Genomic DNA, 22,568 nt, shown 5'->3' with positions numbered 1-22,568 from the left:
ACTGGGCAGAGTAAAACATTGTAGTTGCTCAACTACAAAAACCCGCATTTCTGGCTTGCATCCCAGTAAAAATATTCAGGAATCATTAAAACAGATATTTATTTATTCATTACATATACATCTCTGAACAGCACTTAATGTATTTGTTTTAGTTTATTCTCATTATTGTATGCAATTTTGCTTCTCTGGTCTCTTTTTAAGATGCAAATACTGACCAAAAATATATTTTGCAGAATTTACAATAAACTGTTGTTACAGCACATTCTTGAGTTGTACGCTGCTGCTCTTCTCCACTTATTTTAATTGCACATGTTTCATAAACCTCATTCATCACAGTGCCGTGCCGTCAGGAAGAAAAAATAGAAAGAAAATACTAAATTATGGCTACTGCACATACATATCGTGACAGCACGGACCGGTCATCGGGCTATTATTGATATAAAGTCGTTTCACGTACAGGTTTTGAAATAAGGCACAGAAAAAGCGCAGATGATAAAACCGGTGATTTATGAGCGGCAGGATGGAGAAAATAAAGCTGTCAGACAGTGACAGTTGACCTTGTGGACCGTCCAAGTTCAGGCCGAGACTCTTTTCATCCTGCAGGGAACTCTCATTTAGGTGAAGTCTCAGTAAGTCATGGTTATGATTTCTGAGGCGCTGTGTCAGAGGTGTCATGTGAAGAGCTGCACCTCTGCTCTTGTTATAGGCTTCAGATAATGTCTGTGATGTGCTGAAAACCTGGTGTGTAGCCATCAACCTGATCTCTTCACCTTCTCAAACTCTATAAAAAAAAAAAATCAAATCAGCTGCTTAACCCAGAGCCTTTTATAACACACATGTGGCAACGCTGAGCACTATGAGAGTGAATCCCACCAAACCTGTCAGGAACTCAGATCACATTTCAGCCTGGAAACAAATTGTGTTTTAAATTATATTCTGCTTGAAGTAATGACGCCTCGTGACTGTTTCATGGCAATTAAGCATATTCCCTTTCCTTTGTAATTCTCATTATCAATACTGATGCTCATTCAATTTTCATTCCTGTAATAAAAATACTGTGATACATTATGTTTTATTAATCAGCCCAAATTAAAGGCAGCACACCAGATATTACCAGCCACATTAAGCATGTTAAGAAAGTCGATTTGGGTAATGAAATAATAAAAGAATATACACATAAAAAATGAACCATTACCAGTTACACTTAACCTATCTTATTTTATTAATATTTAGTATTTTATTTTATTTTATTTTATTTTATTATTTGCCGCTCAAAAGTTTGGGATTAGAACTGTACACATTATGTAGGGTTATGGACACACACACACACACACACACACACACACACACTCATTCAACTAATTTTTACCCTTTTAATCGATCAAAAGGGACACTTTAAGACATTTCAATACATTTATAATGTTAAAAAGACTTATATTTAAAATGTAAATATATTTATATATAAATTAAAAATCTAAAATCTAAAGGACCCAGTGTCACTGAAAAATCTGAATAGATTCAAATACTTTAATTTTTCACAATACTTTACTGAATATTTATTAAATAAATGCACTCTTTGCATTTCAAAAACAAACACAAAAAAACCTTACTAAAAAAAAAGTTACTAAAAACAAATTATTTAAGAAACTTAAGAAAATAATTTTTGACAGGTTTCGTGACCCGTTCGCTCATAAAACTCTTCCTGACAGACTCGGCCTCGTCATTGAAATAACTTTGCGAAGTGGTCATGCTGAGCACATAAACTCCCGGGTCAAACTTATCCATGCCTTTGAATGTATTATATATTTCTTTGAAGATGTTTATTTTTGTCCAACGTAAGCTCATTAGTTTGCAAATTGGGTAATTCAACCTTCCAGCAGAAATGACACCGCTGCAGCAAAGCACGGCTCAATTTTGGCACATCATTTCTGGATTAGACTGAGACACGTCTGCATTTTCTCTCTCCTCAGGTAAACCCGTGATGATAGTGACCGAGTACATGGAGAACGGCTCTTTGGACGGCTTCCTGCGAGTGAGTGTGACACACTGAGCGCATTTAATGAGACTCCATTATGTATGATCAGAGGAAAAGCGCAGAGGGCTCATCTTAAAATCATTTAAAAACCCATCTGCGTCTTAGCTCCTCTTGCTTCCTCTCACGGTACCTGCTTATCACGGCATGCCTGACATTCTCCCGAGCTCTCTGAACGTTTCATTCTCGTTTATACAAATAGACACAAATTGCTCTCACCGGTGTCTCTCTTTGCTGCGGTAAGATTCGATTTTTTTAAAACGGCGCCTTTGTGTTCGCGACGTCGCCCAGATTCATATCCGAGGCCTCTTTTAATAGACGCCGACGCTACCTGTGTTTCAAACGCTTTGTAGTGTCAGGATTTCGCTTGAGCTTATATCCACAATGGCCTCGTTCTCTCAGGCAGAACAGACCAGGCTTGTCTTCAGAAGAGAGAGCGCTGTCTGCCAGCCCGGCCGTGCCAGTGAAACAGACTGGGCATGCTCTGTCCTTCAGATGACTTCCTCTTTGCCCGCCGCTCACAGTGCGAAAATAAACAAGCAAACAACAGGCTGTGGGACGGCCCATCTGAAAAGTGCTGATAAATGCGCTAATGAGCTCATTAAATGGGTCAGCTTAACCTTTGGCTGCGGCCATCCTGCCTTGGCTCTGATACACCTGACATATGAATTTATCAGCCTCGTTTCATTTTTCAACAGTTTACCAACCCCGGCGCTTGCCAGGCAATCTGCTATTTGGAGAACAGAAACGAACACAACAGGCTTTGGTGCGTTGGATGGACCTCGCGCTCGTAAACATATCTGAAAAATTGGAACAAATTCATTTTCGCACTGTAGTGATTTTTTGTCCGACGTAGGGTTTCTAAACGTCCAGTGATTTAGATACGGGCGGTATCTTTAGACTGATAAATATACAGCAATTGAGTCTGCAACTTTTGGGTGTTATATTCTCAATCGAGTAATTCATTTATATTTTTAATATAGGCCTCTGACCTTAAGCTACAAGTTGATGTGTTTAAAAAAAATGTAAAATAAAATAATCTGTAATCCTAAATAGAAATCCACCAATCAGAGAAGTCAGTGTTACCAGAGAAAATAGCTTAGTGTTTGTATAAACTGCTTAATATTTTTTTCTTTAATGAATAGAAAGTTCAAAAGAGCAACATTTATTTGAAATAGACATGCTTTGCGATATTTAAAATTATACTGTCATTTTGTGATCAATTTAACGCATCCTTGCTGAATCAAAAAGGTTCTGATTGTTAGTATATAAATAATATTTTATGGTAAACTTTAAATGCATATTATATTCGAAAGTCTTATAATTGCTAATAAATTAGCAACATATAATTTCTAGATTTTCGAATGCATTCAAAAAAATATTCATTGAATTTACAAAAAAATAAGGTAAGTGACTACAATCAGTTTATTTGAGCCATATTTAAATAAACAACATTTTTGGTTTATTTAAATGTAGCTAAAATAAATAAGTCTAAAAAAAGTAGTAGCATTTTTTTCAGTGTACATTTATGCCCATTCAGTGAAAAAAAAAAAAAAAAAAATCAGAATCAAGGCCAACAAAAAAGTGAATACTAACAGCTCTATTGAAATGAGCATGCAGAGGCAGATTATTAAAACAGCCTGAGCAAACAGGGCACGAGTGAACAGGACCTGTGCGTGGTTCTGCACAGGATCTCACTCCCAAACCAGAGAAAAGTTGCAGTGTTCTGCAGCAATTTCCTGCGCCCTGCAGCCCGGCCTGCTCTCTATCAAAGAGATCTGTCATCCTCCCTCCGACACGTTTCCTCGCCGCTGCTCATGTCACTATTATTAGCAAGCCTTTGAACCTCTCCGAGCTCCTTTCTCTTCCAGGTGGTCCAGGGTTTATTTTCATCCAAACTTAGTTTGTATGCAGTACATAAACAGTCGCGTAGAAAGAAAGTGAAAATAGGGTGGACAGAGGCACGGGACGAGAGGGACGCTCGCGTTGAACATCTAGAAGAAGAGTTCAAACGATAATAAGCATCTTGGCGTTGTTTACGTCTCACGTCGCTCCAGACCTGTTTGATTTTCTTTGTTCCGTGGAAGCAGACGGTTTTGGAGGACGCACTGGATTGGACTGAATGGGAACCGGAGGTGTCAAGTTCGGAACAACCGAGCATCGTGAAAGTTGTGCAAATAAACCATGCCAAGTCTTTTGAGATGATAAGATGGTATTTTGTGAGAAACAGACTGAAACACGTGATTCGCTGAAGCATCTTGACATCTGCCCGAGCTTTTCTCAGTGAGTTCGGGAAAGTTTATGAGAGAAGTGGATTTCTTGAATGAGGCATTCAGACCAGATTTCTAAAAGTGGATCAAACGATTCATTTCAAAAAATAGAAAAGGAAAAAAAGAAAAGGAAAGAAGGAAAAATCTTACATAATATTTTATAACATCCTTTTTAAAAATACGAATGATCCAGTTTGCATTATTTATTATGCTAGCTATTAACTTTAACTAAAACAAACTGATATAAAACATTACATTTCATTAAAAAATAGAAAAAATATTTACACTACCTGTCAAAACTTTTTGAACAGTAAGATTTTTCATGTTTTCATCTGATCCAAAGTACACAAAATAGTAAAATTGTTAATATTTTTACAATTTAAAATGCTTTTTTTCCTATTTGAATATGTTTTAAAATATAAATTATTCTTGTGATTTCTGAAGGATCGTGTAATTTTTTTTTTTTTTTTATGACACTTCATGTGAATCATGTGAATTTCTATTAATTTAGAAAGCAGTTATTTTAAATAGTACAAATATTTCACAATATTACTGCTTAATTACTTGATTAAATAAATGCATGTTTGGTGAGCAGAAGAGAAAAAAAAAGCAGTAAAAAGTCAAATATTTCACAATACTGTTCAAAATAAATGCTTAGTTGCCTAGGAAGAATTTCAAATTTGTGTGTACTAAAATAACTAATTATAAAACGAATAAAAACTCATATAGACCTTAGATAAAAGCATAGCTAACCTACTAAATATTGTATTAAATTACAAAAATAATAGCCTCAAAACATATTGCCAACTATCATTTCAGTGAATCAGTGAAACAGCAGGGACAGGGTAACCAGCACATTCTTCACAACTTCATCTTTTATGTTTTTACGGAAGAAATAAAGTCAAACCAATTTGGAGCCGTTATGCATGAAGACGACTCAAAGCTTTTTTTTTTAGGACTGCAGTTTGCCTGTTTTCGGTATAGAAAGCCATTTCTCCAGAGCTCCTGACAAATCAATGCTATCTCACTCATCCGGCCAGTCTCTCCTCTTCTCCCGGCGCTTCCTCCTGGCGTTTATCTCCAAGTCCTGAGCATATCATTCTTGGTATAAAAGGCCCATTCACGCGCACCAGTGTAAACACTGTGAGTCTGCCAGTGGGCTCCGCTTCAGATGTGTTCTTGCGTACATCCTATTTATATTCTTCAACAAGTTGCCTCACACCGTGGATTGAACCAGAAAAAAAAAAAAAAAACAGTCAAGCGCTCCTATTTATTAAATCAAAGATCTGCTGCTCTCAGCAAAGCCATTTCATGAGTGGTTTTGAGTTAGCTCGTGACAGATGACTTTGGAAATGTCAGGCAGTGTTTTGAGATATGAGTCACCGATGTTCCATTGTGTTTTATAACCCGTTGCGTGACTTATGTTTATACTCCTGCAGATATAAAACAGCGTATTTGACTTTTCCCTTCTTCCCGTCTCTGTCAGAAACACGACGCCCAGTTCACAGTGATCCAGCTGGTCGGCATGCTACGTGGCATCGCATCTGGTATGAAGTATCTGTCGGATATGGGTTACGTGCACAGAGATTTGGCTGCTAGGAACATCCTGGTCAACAGCAACCTGGTGTGTAAAGTGTCAGACTTCGGCTTGTCCAGAGTGCTGGAGGACGACCCGGAAGCAGCCTACACCACAAGAGTAAGCATATTGAGTATATAAGTCTGTGCTGACTTGTCATGAGCTTGATTAGGTCAGAGGAACTTGAAAGAAAACGCTATCAAAAAGTAATTTTTCTAATGCCGGGAAACGATTAATTATGATGAATAACCTCAAAAATAAAAGTTGTTGTGTACATAATATATGTGTGTATACTATATGCATGTATGTATTTAAGAAAAATATGTTGTGTTTATATAATATAAATTATATGACTATAAATACATGTCAGTATTTATATAATTTTTTTAAGAACAGTAACATTGTGAAATATTAAAACAATTTAAATAAAAGCAGTTATATATTAATTTTGAATTTATAATAATAATGTAGAATTAAAATATTATATTTAATTTTCTATTAATAGATTTGATATGTATTTCAGTTTCATACTTGAAAAAAATAAATAGCTTTATATATTTGGACCCACTTTATACTGCATGTCTTTAACATTAAATTAAATAATACTAAATACGTATGTGTACTTACTATAATTACATTTTATTTAATTGTATTTAATTCATGTTTGCTTTTCACGTAAGTAGTAGTAGTTAAAGACTCCTAAGTGGGACCTTTTTCGGATTGTTTGAGCGTTTATTTCAGGCAGGAATCTTTTGCAACACTGTAAGTGTTACAAAAAGCAAGTAAAAAAAACTTACTGACACACAAATCTTTGAATGGTGACAGATAGATGGATAGATAGACAGACAGACGTTTCTGTGTTTGCATAGCAAACAAAATTGCTTCACAAGGTTTAGATTTGTGGAATGAGTAACTGTCTTCACTTAGAACATGTTTTATTGCTTTATTAGCAAGCCTCAAACTGAAGGTTTTCTCCCATGCCATGATTAGACCCAGACGCAATCTCTGCTGAATCTGTGGAATGATTCGAAACATGGTAAAATGTATTAAACAGAATTGAGAGGCCTAGACTCTTGAAGCAGCCAAAAACATCAGAATCGACACAGTGGGGTCAGGCTGTGCGAATGACCAGCTTCCCACTTCGGCAGAAACCTACAGAGCTAATTCCATATGGGCCAAAGCATGATTGACAAGCTCACTGTCTCCCCTCAGCCACGATGTCTGATCTTCATTCCCTGGCATTAATAACCATATTCTTCAATCCCATTCTTAAAAGCAACATCCATTATCGGGAGAGATAACTAATGCCTAAATACACTTAGAGTCGGGCATAAATCCACAACATGCGAGGCTATAAGAGATATTGCTGCTTAAATTACCAATACAAGTGTCACCTAACATAAGTGTTACACTGATATATGGCATATGCTGGGGAGGGGTGCTTTGACATGTTATTAGTTAGATAAACCTAAATTTGTTGGGTTTTACTTGTGTCTGACAGCCAACGTAATGTATGTTTTTACCGTTACAACTAGACCCCCCACCGCATCATTGGGCAGCTACGAGAGCCTCGAACCCACAAGAATGCTGGCAACTTTCGCCTTCCCTTTTTATTAAACCAAAAGGATACATTGTGTCACATTTTACATTCATTAGCAGTGATCTCGCAGGGACTGTTTGTACTCGCTCAATGGGGAGGCCCGCGCACAAGTGGGTTTATTTTTTAAAGGTCTTGTGTTTGGAGAATGTGGGGTAGGAATTGTGTGACTTGGCCAGGTTGCTGGTTGGCTTTGGCTCTACCCTGTTCTCTCTCAGTCTACCTCCTTCATGACGGTTGAGTGTAGAGTTACCCCAGCAGCCGAGCTGGGTAAATACAACACTGATCCTCAGAGAGAGAAAGAGACAGGACCTGAGCCTATGAAACAAGCCCAGCCAGATTTCAGACATGAGGACGGGATCGATGAATGCGGTGGCATACCACAAACCAAGAGCTAAGATAGGATAGCTGGAAGGATCGGACCACTTGTAGAAAAAATGAATTAAAAATCAATGGTGGTTTTAGGAAGTCCTGTCTTTGAGTTAAAGACGCCAAATAACTCTTTCAGTTGTTTTTAAGGGATAGTTCAACCAAAAATTTAAACTCTGTCCCCTGTTACTCTCCCATTGTGGTTTAATTAATCCTGAGAAATTTCGGTCCCTCCCTCAAGTCTGAGTAACCAGAACGTTGAAGCTTCGAAAAGTTTGTAAAGACACCATGAAAGTAATCTAAGTGGTTCAATCCGTGTCTTCTGAAGAAATACATCACTTTATATGATGAACACATTGAATGTAGGTGCTTCTTCACATTTAAACACTGATTAATGCATATACATACTCTCCGAACGGGGGTTATGTAGTGTCGGGTTATTGCATAGAAGAACCATTTTTGTTTCCCCAAAGATTTTTCAAAATTAGAATTTTAAAAATGATCTTTAACACAGCTCTACATGAATAAAAATGAGCTGCAAAGTTTTAAAACTGAAAGTGCACCATGTATAAAAAAAATTCTCAAAAGAAAATCATTTTAAAGCGATTCCCAAGCTTTTTCAATTCATTCCTTACCGCTAGGTGCTGCTTTTTGCTTTTGTTTCCCGGGTATCGCTGTACACGAAGCAGCACTGCACTCACAAACACTGCTTTATCAGACATTACAGACATGAGATGAAAATGAGACCAATTACAGTATATTAGAGTCACGAAAAGGAGGAGTTTGGAAACATATGAAACATGAACCTTTCATTATCCATAAGAGTAGCACTTCAAAGGAACCTTTTTTAAGTTAATATGCAGAACATTTAAAAATTTAAAATACCTTTGTTTCACCGTAAATAGCTGAAACAGAAACAGAAAGGTTCAGTTGTTGTTAAAGGCCAAACAACTTTTATTCTTATAAGTGTAGGGTCCATCAAATATTTTAAATGAAAACTCAACCATACTTCACATGCTGTCTTTTCTTGGCAGTGCAAAGAGCATACCAGATTGGCAAATCTAACCATAATTTGCTCATAATGCTGTGTGGGACCCGTATAGAGGACCTGTATAGAGCCAGGGTCCCTTGCACTTCAGCTAGAGGCTGTGTCTAAATCACATTAATACTGGTGCTGTACAGTCACTTCCACTAACAAACAAATCCTAATGGCATCTCAGAGCTTGTTTCAAACTTTGAATTTCATTCACTGGATACATGGTCTTCTCAGAATCCACCTCCCCACCCACCATTCACCCGCTCTGACACCTTACATATGGCCTGTTTTAGACGCCAATGCATACAAATGACATGATTTGGCACATGGAAGTTAGAATACATGTTTGTTATTCAACTAATAGTAGAAATATGTTAGTGGATATTGTCACAGATGGCAAAATGTTTCCTTGACAGATGGATTTTGTGTTTTCGCAGGGTGGCAAGATTCCAATCCGATGGACTGCGCCGGAGGCCATCGCCTACCGCAAGTTCACCTCGGCCAGTGACGTATGGAGCTACGGGATTGTCCTATGGGAGGTCATGTCTTACGGAGAAAGACCTTATTGGGAGATGTCCAATCAGGACGTGAGTAGAGCGGCTGTCAGAATAATCCAACGTCTTTCCTGCCAAAATAGATCAGTGTGACATATGTTTGATTTGATTTGAAGAGTCTTTTGTATTCCGCAAGACAAATTACATCTTAAGGGGCCGTTTACACAGAACCTGTTTTTCCCATTCTACTGCACTATTTTTCTATAGTATTTTTAATGTAAATGTGCTAGATGAATGAGTTTGAGCGTAGCCCTGGTGTCTAACTCATTACGCAGCATTCTAAAACCGCAGAATTAAAAAATGTAAACATTCAACTTTTTAAAAAGCATCTCACAATTTTCAGTTAACCACGGTTTCACTACAAATTAAACAAAAAACAAGGTTAAACCATGGTAACTACAAATTAACCATGGGTTTGTTACACAAGTATATACACAAATGTATATGAATGGTAATCAATACACCAAAAAAAGGTAAACTAAACCATTGATAATATGTGGAGGCAATTCCAAACATTTTTGCATTTAAAACTGAGAGACACAAGTTTTCAAAGCAAAAACAGCATGTGTTCACACAAAAAAACAATGGAAAAGTAGCACAGCAGAATGGAAAAACACATTCTGTGTAAACAACATGGGAAAATCGTGCTTTCTTGGCAAACAATAATTAAATTAGCAAGATTTTCCATGATCAACCAAGCTACCAAGCTTGTATTCAAGCTGCTTTTAATTAATAAAAAAGTTAGTTAGCTAAGGCTAGCTTTACAAACCCTGCTGAAAAAAACGCTGGTTAGGTATATTTTGAAACTGGGATGCTGTTCCTTTGCTGGTTCTTTGCTGGTTTATGCAGGTTTAAGCTGGTCCATTTGCTGTTTTATGCTGGTGTTTTACCAGCATGTGACCAGCATAAACCAACAACAGGACCAGTTTAAACCAGCAAAGGACCATTATAAACCAGCTTAAACCAGCATCCTAAACCTACCAAACCAGCTTATGCTGGTTGTTTCAACAGGGAAGACACACAATGAGCACCCAATTGCGAAAATTTGCTTTTCAATTCACAGGCCAAAAGAAACTATTATGCTATAAACCTTATAGAAAGATAAGAATAAGAGCCAATGTTTGGGATTGTGGTAAATGTGTAGTGGTTTGTTATGAGATCTTCTTGTGTTGATAGTGTTATTAGTTCTTTAGCACTGACCCTGAGCAGTGGCCTCGTTGCTGCAGTTCAGTAACTTCACCCTGAGCAAATAAGGCCCTGAAAGTTTATTTGAACTGGTTTATGGCAGAGCTGATGATCGAGTGATGAAAAGCAAAAGGGAGTTACAAATCTGGAGCACTTATGAGGCAATTGATTTTATGTTGTTGCATGAACGGAAGTGCTTTATTTTTGTTTCATCCTATTGGATGGTGACAGTTGGCATGCGTGGAAAAAATACATCCAGAGGAGCAGGAAATGTTGGAAGTTTTGACAGAATTTACTCTTTTTTTATATTTTCTGAGAAACACAAAAAGAGATCAGAAGGTGCGATCACATTAATGGTTGTTTGCCAGTTTTCACAGGCAAAATGCAGTCATTTAAATAGGAATTAATGAGTGAGGGTGAAAAATTTCCCAACACAAAAGAAATTCGCAACAGATTCATATTGAAAGCTGCTTGGTTTGGAAGTGACTTCTGTGTGAGTTGTGCTTCATACATCGTTGCAGCATTGGGCAATGAACAATGAATCATTTTTGCCTGGAAAGCTTTGCTAATTTGATCTCACTTTTAGACAGAATGACAGAACTTCAGCTTAACCATAATTTCCTGTGTGCCTCAGGTGATAAAAGCGGTGGATGAGGGCTATCGTCTTCCGCCACCCATGGAGTGCCCTGCCACGCTTTACCAGCTGATGCTGGACTGCTGGCAGAAGGACCAAACAACCGGCGAAATTTGAGCAGATTGTCAGCATCCTGGACAAGCTCATCCGCAACCCCAGCAGTCTCAAAATCACGGCCAGCACCACGTCCAGGTACGTCACCCAGAAGGACTGGCTCTGGACCGAGCCCTAGATGCCTGTTCTGATCCCAAATTGCCTTCTTCTGTTTCTTTAATTCATGTCACGTTCAGATCATCTTCTCATGCTCCCTAATGAGAGGAAATGCTCTGTCTTCCTCCCGAACTCTAATTCTATCTTCCCCTCAGGTCTAGATTAATCACACGCTCCTACAGCTGGTCACATACAGTTATGACTGAGTTGTTCTTGAGGCCGCGTTGTTTTCTGCAGATTATTTTTCTAGACAAAATCGGTTTATTTTCGGAGCCAGTTTGCAGAAACAGTCCTCAGTCAGACAGGCAGTATTTGTGATAAACATTTGCTGACATCCTGTTTCTCCAGTATACAGGATGTAGTACTAATGTTATTCAAGGCATTATACACAACGTGGTCAAAAGTTAACACCCCCTTCTGGTTAACGGAGTTGCCAAGATTTACCCTTGATTCCAGCGAAGTCTTACTCATGACATTCTAGTTTTGTGTACTTTGTGGTAACAGTTTGGGAAAGTTCTGTTCTTGTTACAGCATGACAGTACCCTTGTGCAAGGTCTGTTTTGAAATGAGTTGACACTTTGTGGTGTGTAATAAACTCGCACAATCCTGCACAAAGTTCCACTGAACACCTTTTCGATGAATTGGATTGATGATTGTGAGCCAACAGTATCACCCAGTGACCTCACTTTATGCACTTTTGACCATATTGTTTATTTGTGTTGCAAGGATTATATGCATCCTGATTTTACCAGACCGCACAATCTTTCTCCCAACTTAGAGTGAGAACAGGGTGTTCTAGCATGTCCTGATTTTGCTGAGTTATATATATATTTTGTTGACCCTGGAATGACATTTTAACAGAAATGTAGTCAACCATATCTCTAAACTTAAACCTAACCCCATGAGCAATCCCTGAAATCAGAGGAAAGGATAGATGGATAACACTGATACACAAGCACCAAACATTGATTGCGAAACTAAATGTCACAAAAACTATAAACTAGGTTTGCGAATGTGATGTTCTTCCAAAAACATGAAACATGTCGCACTTAGTAAAATCAGGTTCTGCTGGTGTTCAGTGGTGAGCATGTGGGAATTCATTATATATCAATATATATTTAATCTCAAAATAATTTTTCCCAAAATAAATTCCTACTTTACTTTCCTCAGCTGCAATAAGACTCAATTCACTAGGGGTTTTGTCCGTTACTGGTTGCCCGGGGTGGTGTGGATGAAAATGGTATAACCAGTAGCTCTATTATTATGAAGTATGTAACAGTGACTAATGGCTTCTTAAGAAAGTGAAAATGGGTCCCAGGGAGTTAGCATGTAATTTTCCTGATTGGCTTTTAACATGGCCGATCGGGGTCCAGCGCTGAGCCCAGGTGATTTATGGCTCTCCGGGCGAGACACACTCTGAGGTTCCACTGCCGCCGGTCTGCAGTCACAGCTGCGTCCAAGCCCTTGCACCTCATTTATCTACATACCCCGCATGCTAATGGGCGGCATCCCAGCCATTCTCATGGATGGACCCTGGGCCTAAAGGCCAGACCCGGAGAGATGGCGTGCAGATGCTCGGAAGTAAAATGTCGGCACTCTCGGGGACGAAAGTAGGTGCATGATCCCAGAGTCTCCTCGCAGCAAGAGATGCATTCTTGTCCGTGACGAAGCTACCCAGATGTTTCTCCGTGAGGAACGTCCTCCCTCCTTTCCCATCCCTAGAGAACTTTAAAAACATGATACTAAGCAGCCTCGGTTATTTAGAGGTCACTACACCAGAGGGGAGAGAGGAAAGCAAAAGAAAAGAGAGGGAACCAGCAGAGAGGCCGAGTGTTTACCTCTCTTCTTCCTCTCCCTCTGGCCTGGTGTGCTCCTGTCGACTGATGCCTCAGATCTCTGACGCCAGCAGCTGATGCAGTCAAAGGCAGGGTGTATACACCAGAGTTTAAGCTATCGCTTCTATACTCAACAACAAAGAATTTCTTTTTCACATTGTGAGTTTTTGATAAGGATGCAGCTGCACATCACAACAAACAAAAGAGGACTGGACATCTCTTGGTTTTCCTCTCTGCTTTTTTTTCCTATTTAGACCGTTATAATTACAAATACAAATTATTTAGCATATTGCCACAGTGTAGACTCACATAATTTAAGTAGCTGAGTAGGTCAGTTAACTTTTTTCAGCATTTAACACGATAATAAATGTGTCAGTCCCATTGAATAAAAGCTGAAATAATACAAAAAATAGGCCCACTACTAAATATTGGGGTGTACGATTTGAATGTGCTCGCTGTACCTTTAAGGCCAAACGTAAACGTGCATGCGGAATTAGATACAGCTATGATGTGCACGTAGTTACAAGCTGCAGGTTTGAAGTTAAGTCCAATGCGATCTTTGCTGTCCCTCCCTTAAATATAACTATAATATGAATATATAAGTCTTTTAACAACTCTGCATCACATTTAGAAAGGTTCACAAAACAACCGGCACATAAATGGCTGCTCAAACTGTGAAGGTTATGCTAAACCGATCAAAGACATTGTTAAAAATAAAGTTCAACCACTCTCTCCTGACACTAGGAAAGGATTTCTAAAGATCCTGAGTGCATTGGTGCAGTACTTGCAGACAGCTCTATTCAATGAGCTGTGTCAGCACTTACCGATCCTCTTTGCCAAGCAACTTGGATCCATTCAGCATTCTTTTCCAGTCAACTCAGCGTACATTATTCTTTTATTTTCATCACACAGTAATGGAACACTGGGAACATGTGGATCTGAGTGGACTTCCTGCTATCTTAATTTGTTTATTTACATGAATATAAATAGCAGTCCCCAAAGGAATTGTAATCTGATTTCCGTCTGTTGCCCTGGTTCCAATCAGGTGTTATTGGACCTGAACTGTGGATTTCAGATGCTGTGACAGGATCACTTATATTTAGAACATAACTCTTTTATCTAGCATGTCCGTACATTGTCCGAAACGGCAAAAGGGAAGACCTCCGATTATCAGTAGCTACCTAAATATCTGTATAATATTGGCCCGGTTTCATAGACAGGGCTAAGTCAGAATTAGGCCGTAGTTCATTTAGGACTTTTAAGTAATTTTAGAAGCTTGCATTAGAAAAGTGCTTTACTGTTGTGAATCTTAAGACAGAATAAAGGCACTGACATGTTTTAAGATCAGTCAGTGCAAGTTTCTTCCAGTTGAAAAAGCTCAAATTTACATTTTAGTCTAGGACTAGGCTTATGCCTTGTCTGTGAAACAAGGGGAATAAGTTCTCATTTGATGAAGTATAAGGATGATTTTAAACTGGTACATTTAAAATATTTTTTTATGCTATTTTTAAATTCAGTTTTTTAGTTTTGTTTAATGTATTTTTTATTATTACTTATTATATTTTAGATGCATTATTACAGTGTTTTGTTTTACACTTTCACAATCTGGAATAGATGTTGAATTTCGTGATGCTGTTTTTAGAGGGCAACTGAATGTCATTTTACTATACTTGCCCATAAAAGGATGACATATAAACATCTCCACGCTGTATCCATATCTTAAATATACTGTATTTTTTGTGCGAAGGCTTTGGTTAACATGTTAGCCTTTTACCCACGCAATAAACAACGGAAACTAGCATTGGAATGCGAACAATGGGAAGTCATCAGAAACAGAGATGTCTGTGTATTCAAATAAACATTCCTAAATGTATTGCTTTCTTCCTACGGAATGCTTGCCATAACACAGATGGAGAGAATCAGTCCCACTTCTCTGCAGGTATTTCCGTACGGAGACCTTGGATGCAAGCTTGCACATCGGGTTTGAAGGCCTTTGTGTTTAGCCTATGCCTGCACTTTCATAAGCTTGTTTTCTCCGTAAATGACATTTGTCGAACGTGATGGGAATCGCAGACGGCCACAACTTCAGTGTCGTATTTTTTTCAGCGTCAGCGAGTTGTGTTCTCTTAAAAAGCTGTTGCGTATTGGTTTTACCGAAGTACTATGCGAATGAAAGTTACTTGTTTCGTTTTTTGCACAAACAAATAATTTGCTATTGACAGTGCTAAAAGTGCTTTCTACGATTTTCATCTCTTCTCAGACCGGTGAATCTGCTTCTGGACAGGACCAGCACTGACATCACTTCCTTTCACACGATGGGTGATTGGCTGGAGAGTGCGAGGACGTTGCCCTGTAAAGATGCATTCAGTGGAGTCAGCTACAGCTCCTGTGATACACTGGCCAAAACCTCAGCAGAGTAAGAGCATTTTACTGGACGGCTTTTCTTCTTTTTTGTATTATAAAACTAAAAATCTACACTACCGACAAAATAATTTTTTTGTATATATCCAAGTATATGTCCACTAATGCTGCATTTATTTGAATAAAATACAGTTATTTACAGTTATAGTTACAGTTGAAAAAAAAAAATTTTCTATATTAATATGCATTAAAATGATATTATAAAAATAATATTTCTGTGATGCAAAGCTGAATTTTCAGCATCATTACTCCAGCATTCAATGTCACATGATCCTTCGGAAATAATTAAAATATGATGATTTGTTGCTTAGATATTAAAAAATAAAATAAAATAAAAAAAGTTATGTTATACATTTACATTATACATGTCTTTATTTGATCGCATTAGTGCATCCTTGCTGAATAAAACAATTTATTTTAAATGAATTACATTTTTAAATATATTAGAAAGCAGTCATTTTAAATTGTAACAATATTTCATGATAGTACCATTTGTAGTTATATGCAGCCTTGGTAAGCATTCTTTCAAAAACATTAAAACATCTTGATTGTTCCTTTTTTAATGGTAGTGTATTTGTCTTAATAATCATAATTGCAAACATACGTTTGCATACAGTGCATATAATGAATGAATAGTCAAACATGAAAATTCTGTCATTTTTTCCCACTTGCTTGTTATTTAGACACAAATGATATTCTTTCTTCAGTGAAACAAAAAAGGGATAGTTTTTTTCCCCTTATTCGGTCATTCTTCTATTATAATTGTCCCCGTGCTTAAGGGTTAGGATTCTGTACTTTTCAGTCCAAGGCAAAAGACAAGCGATATAATTTAAGTTTGTTGGCATAAAAGTTTAAAACCGATGCAGAAGACGATGACAAATTTATTTACAGATCATTTTTCAGTAAATGAAGCCCAGCTTTGGTAAATCCTTTAAAGGTGGCCATTACATTTGTTATTAATCTCCAGTGACAGTGCTCTAGTAATGTTTTCTTCTATTGTAATCCAATAAATGGAAGAAAGGAAAAAAAAACAAAACCGCTTTTGCCAAAAATAAAAAGTGCTGTCCTCCCATAATCCCCAGTCTTGGAAGCGATCTAACGGCTGGAGTTGGGCACATTCCCCTGAGTCAAATTTCTAATAATAAAGACTCTATTCCGCTTCAGAGTATGGATCTGCATTTATGGGAAATGCTTTGTAGATGTTGATTAGGAACCATGCCTTGCCTGGTTAGCATCTCCTGAAGCCGCTTTACAATTCCAATGACGAGGTATTTGACAATGTAAATAATTTGACATTCATAAGTTGGGAATGATCAAAGGGCCCGGTCTGGGAACAGTGGCAGTGCTGAGCTGCATGTTACCCTCCGGACTAAACATCTAAACACTCAGCGCTCTGTAATTAAGGCTGCTTGTGGTTGTATTTTATTCAGATGTCAGCCTAAATAATCACATGCAAATAGCGGCCCTCATCCATGACCCAGATTGGGTTATTTAACATGCATTTCGTTTCTCAGCGTTTGGCCCTTCGGTAGTGAGTGGACGCCACCACAGAGTTGAAACAATTAGTTTTGTGGCAAATATATTGATTTATATGTTTTAGCTGCTGAAAAGACAGAGATCTACATTATATATTGTGTTCTACACTAACTGAACTCAACTTTTCTGCCTAGCCTGTTAAAAATAACTGCATACGCTGGTAAGGTATATTTTGAAGCATGGAAGCTGGTCTTGAGAAGGAGCTAGTTGAGTCGAGACCAGCTTAAACCAGCTCATGACCAACTAGGGACCAGCTCAAACCAGCTACCATCCTTTAAAACATACCTAATATACCCACCGCACTTATTTTTTCAAAGGGGAAACTAGTTCAACCAACAAAACCACCCACCCACTCGATAAAGACAAAGATTGACATCTGACCGAATAAATTGCTTTATAAAATTGTTCAGATTTCGCCGTGTAAGCCAATGGCGTTTAATGGGTCTACCAGGAGGTTGAAGAATCGCAAGAGAGAGATCATCATTGATCACTTATCACTTTACCTTGCTTATGGTGTTGTTGGGGATATAGTAAGTTTACCAGATGTTTGGCCTCTTACTGAAATTTCATGGTAAATTGTGCTGAACGTTAGGCTCTTTAATCTATCATTGAAGGTTTTACCTTATTTAGCACAAGCTGCATTAAAACTGCAGACAAATCTCAATTGATATGGCAGGCCGCGTGCAGTAGTTGTACTTTCTTGCGCACTGTTGAGTTATTTCTGGCAAAACGAGACATTTTCTTTGAAAAAACGAAAGTTAATAGAATTCAGTATTATATGCGTTATAAATTGTCACTTTAAATAAAGTTCCAGGGTTTTTTTGTGCTTTGCTTAGTATACTCGAAAAAAAATAATTAAAAAAGTACTTTACAGGTTGGAATAAAAAAAAAAAATGCAAAATACGTTACTACAATAATAATAGTTAAAACACTTTATTACACACACAATTAAAACAGGTATAATATATTACAATAAATAAATAGGTTTTGAGACCCAATCTAATGTAGCGCATTTGCAAAAAAAAAAGTGTATTTGGTTTATAATTGTGACAAATCTTTACAAAAGTATTCTAAGTATGTTTGGCTTGTAAATGTGTTCACTCTTTTGATAGAGTGGCCTATTACATTATGTACTCCAGCATATGTTTTACCTCCTGATAAACGTACATGTTCAAATTTCTAAAAACAAGTCAGCTTTGGGGTGGTAAAATAGTCCGTGAGTGGAACTGAACTTAAGCTTTTTTGGTACACAGTGCTATTAAGCCACGCAGAAACAGATTGACATTTGTATCATTTAATAGTAATTATTTTATAATGCGTGTAAACTATAAGTATGATTTTAGTTCACTAAAGGAAAGCAGTTCGAAGTACTATTATTTTTGAAATGGATTTTTAAAAAGAAAATTATTTGACCAAACTACTTAAGCGGCAAGATGTCTTACAGCTGTTACAATGCTTTAGCGGTGACTTCTTGATTTCAGCTGTTTGCAATCCCAATGCATCCCAGCATTTTTTTCATTAGCATTACATACAGCATGCCCCTGAATTGGTTAAATCCACTTTATTGAAGCTTGAATTCGACTCTGTAGTAGATCAAACAGGTTTTGTCACACAGAAATGTTGCAGGCCTGTCTTGATTGACGTTGTGAGCGTTTGTTTGGCTGATGTCAGTGCGTTAGCGGTGCATTGACGATAAGCAGCCTGTGTGTCAGTGGATCTAAAGCTGTATTCTGCCCATAGAATCTGTCTGACTGAAGTCAGACCAGCAGCCACGTGCCCTGAGTGGGAGCCGTCCATGGGAATTACTACACTTTAAGGCTTATAGACTGGATGGTGGGTTCTGATCGTGGCTTTTCTGTTACCGGCTGCTCCCTCAAGCTCTTGCTTGCGCTCATGTCCAGATCAGGACTAAATCGCTGCTTCACTAATTAGAAGTGTTTCTAACAAAATTCGTGCCTGAGGTGTGCTTAGACTGTAACTTAGATTGAAACTTAAACCTGCTTGCACTAATATGCTATAATGATCTTCACTGCACAGCTTTTGCATCCGTTGATATGACAATGCCAAGAAAAATGTCTTGTTTTTGTTTTTTTTTTTGCAAATGCTTCTGTATTTGAGGTGTACGTTAAAGTGATTGGTTGGCCACATTTTTGCAACGGATCTAATGGGAAAAACGTGAATTAAGTTTTTGTAAAACCTGCAAATTGCTGCAGTTTCCACTAGAATTGTCCATTGAGTTGAATTGAAGGCCTTAACAAGGCTAAACAAGCCAAGCATGTCACCAAATAATAGTATAGTGACTTACATACCACATACAGGAATAATATTTTTTAACCTCATTAAATTTCCAGAGAGCGAGTCAAACCCAAAACACAGCCTCTATCAGTAGGACTTGAAATAGATATACAACATAGCATTTGCTTCTGGAGAGTGGGTGCAAAAAAATCATTATTTTAACACATCCAAAAGTGTTAGGTTAGGTTATTAAAAAAATGAAAGAAATCATTATTTCAGTATTATTTATTTTATTTTAAAATAAAATTGCAATTGCAAAAGTTTGTTTCAGAGAAATACTTTTCTTTTGAACTATTGTATTCATCAAAGAATTGCTGAAAAAAAATATTAAGCAACACAACAGTTTTCTACACTGACAATAATGAGAAATATCCCTTTAAACGGCCCTTTTTAAAATAATGCAGGCTTGATATAAGGGTATAAGAGATTTTGAACAGTGTATATTCTGAACACGTGCAATAACCGGTAACATTTTAGAAACGGTAGCACTTGTTAATTATTCACTAAAACTTTTTCCTCAATAAATTCTTAATTTGCTCTTTATTAATAGTTAGTAAGGTAGTTGTTAAGTTAGCTATTGAGTAGGATTAGGGATGTAGAATAAGGCATTAATATATGCTTTTTTAGCACATAATAAATGGCTAATATTATAGTAATATGCATGTTAAGAAGCAACTAATAGGTTAAAAACCGTGTGACAGTGAAAGTGTTCACCGCCGTTTCACTGTTTGTTTCACCTGCAAACTTACTGCGACAGTACCTGCAGCGGCACATTTTACGCCGTGCAAAAACGCATGTAGAATCACGTTTTTCCTATGAGACCAAGTCGGATATGTGCACACGGGATGAACTCATCCATATGGTAAGTCTGGAGAGTCTATCCACGACTGTAAATAATGCAAGCTCCTGTCAGCTGTTGCATGGATCTCATTAAATGAAAAATGTCGTTCTTTTTCCCTCCGGGCTAACCCTGACAGTGCCATTCCTTTCAAATTACAGTAGAAATAACCGACTAAGAAAATGAAGCAGCTACTCCGATTTCTCATCACAGGAAGCTGTAAATCAGCCCAGTGTTTAAGTTATAACACAAAGTCTGTCACGAGTCCAGCTTCTCGGCTTATTGTATGCGTATGGCAGCATGGCGTCCTCCTGGAATACTTCGGCCTACATGACTGACACGAGCGGTCTGAGGCTGAGCGCCGCTGCCGGCTTGTCATTAATGTCACCGTATGTCAAAATATGAGCACTATATTACCCGTCTTCACTGTCTCCTTCTCCTCTCTGGCACGCAGGGACTTCAAGAAAGTCGGTGTGACGATCGTTGGACCTCAGAAGAAGATCGTGAGCAGCCTAACAACGCTTGAAACACACTCAAAGAACGGTCCAGTTCCTGTGTAAAATTTAAAAAATCGAGCGACGGAAATGAAAGACACCTGAACCAGATTGATGCTGCTTTGGCTTTAACAGACAGGAAATAGATATTCAACGAAAAGAGGAAGTGGAACTACAATTCTTGAACACATGTGCGAAGCAGAACAACCTTCCTCGAGAAAGATCACGTCTTCCCGGGCACGAGGTGCAAAGACGATGAGCGTCTCCCAGCGATTATCTGCGTTGTTTAGGAGTCTACGGTCATAGAGGAAGGAAGCCGGTCCGAACGGATTTAATGAAGAGCTCTTCACATGTGGCAGGGGAGCATTAAAAAGCCTTCAGGAAAAAACTTTGCATAAGCATCCGTCTTCCTTTTGGAAGGTAGCACTTCAGAGAGGCAATAACTTGCACCCCAGAGTTTTTGGTGGTTTCTTGTAGAAAAGCCCCCTTTAATTCTTCTGAAGAACGGCAGGAGAAATACAGCTGGTTACTGTTTGAGCAATCTGGTGAAGCTTCTTAGGATCTGACACCTTTGGCTATATATTTGATAATTAAGCATTAATCTGCAAGTGCAGAGAGCCATTCTACAGAATCAGGGATGGAGAAGCGGAGACCTTGGGTAAACATGCCATTTTAAAGGTTTATTTGTTATCGTCACCCAGGACACGTGTTTGTTTGCACCGCTGTGTTTCGGATGATATATGAGTTCATTATCAAATAAAAACAGTAAAATATAAAGAAAATAAACTGTTTACTAGAATCAGCAGCAGTCAAAATAAATCACATAAGAAAAACAGAATAGAGTCCTGATGCGTTGCTGCAGGTCAAACCAAAAGTTAGTATCTCCCATAGGATTTTGCCGTTGGTTTTTGGATTATTGCAGAAAATAGTCTCTTAGACTTCTAGAGCTTATTTTACGCATTTGAGCAAAAGTCCATTTACAAAATTCCTATCTGGTCTCATGCCATAAACGTACCTTGGTGCACGTTTTAGCGAGACACATTTAGTATGTATTTATTTATGTATTTAGTATTCGAGAATACTAAATACATATCACTGCAGTTTCCAAAAGAAATGAACACTAACTTTATTCTTTTTCACACAAATTGAGTTTCGATTAATAAAGTGTAATTTTTCCACAATTACTTGATGAATATCGTTGTTATGACTTCAAAACAATAGTAATATCCTGGGATTAAATGCTAGCATCACACATATCCAGCTTCATATCTATGTATTTTCATAGATGGTAGGTTTGTTTGGTAGAGATGACTAGCTGCAGGTTTAGGGTTGGATTTGGTGTAGGGCATATTTTCAACATGAGAGCGTTAACTTTTAGCAACAGTCCCCTGATATTTAACGTAATAAAACACAACAATGCATATCTAAAATAACGTAATAAAATGTGCCAGGGTTTACATATTGAACCTGTGTTTTAGCACCACTCAGTGGATATTTCTCGAAACGTGCAGTAAGGTACATAAAATGATGTTGCACTAAAAGTGCACAGAGGTATGCATTTTTATGAGACCAGGTTGACAAAATCCATTGACGATGGAAGCAGAAGTGTTAAAATGTGAATTGTTTTGACCTGCAAATATATGTCATCCCTTCAGAAGTCATGAAATGTCATGAAACCTCATCTTG

At 37.8% G+C, this 22,568-nt stretch overlaps 1 pseudogene; it reads left to right on the top strand.

Moving 5' to 3' along the window:
- The window catches only part of LOC122351450, a 64,844-nt pseudogene extending 42,519 nt beyond the window's left edge, over positions 1-22,325 (top strand).
- Positions 22,326-22,568: the final 243 nt, after the last annotated feature.

Source organism: Puntigrus tetrazona, chromosome 9 (assembly GCF_018831695.1).
Source record: "Puntigrus tetrazona isolate hp1 chromosome 9, ASM1883169v1, whole genome shotgun sequence".
Classification (NCBI taxonomy): domain Eukaryota; kingdom Metazoa; phylum Chordata; class Actinopteri; order Cypriniformes; family Cyprinidae; genus Puntigrus; species Puntigrus tetrazona.
Note: the sequence above shows the minus strand (reverse complement) of the source record. Positions and strands in the feature narration are given on the sequence as shown.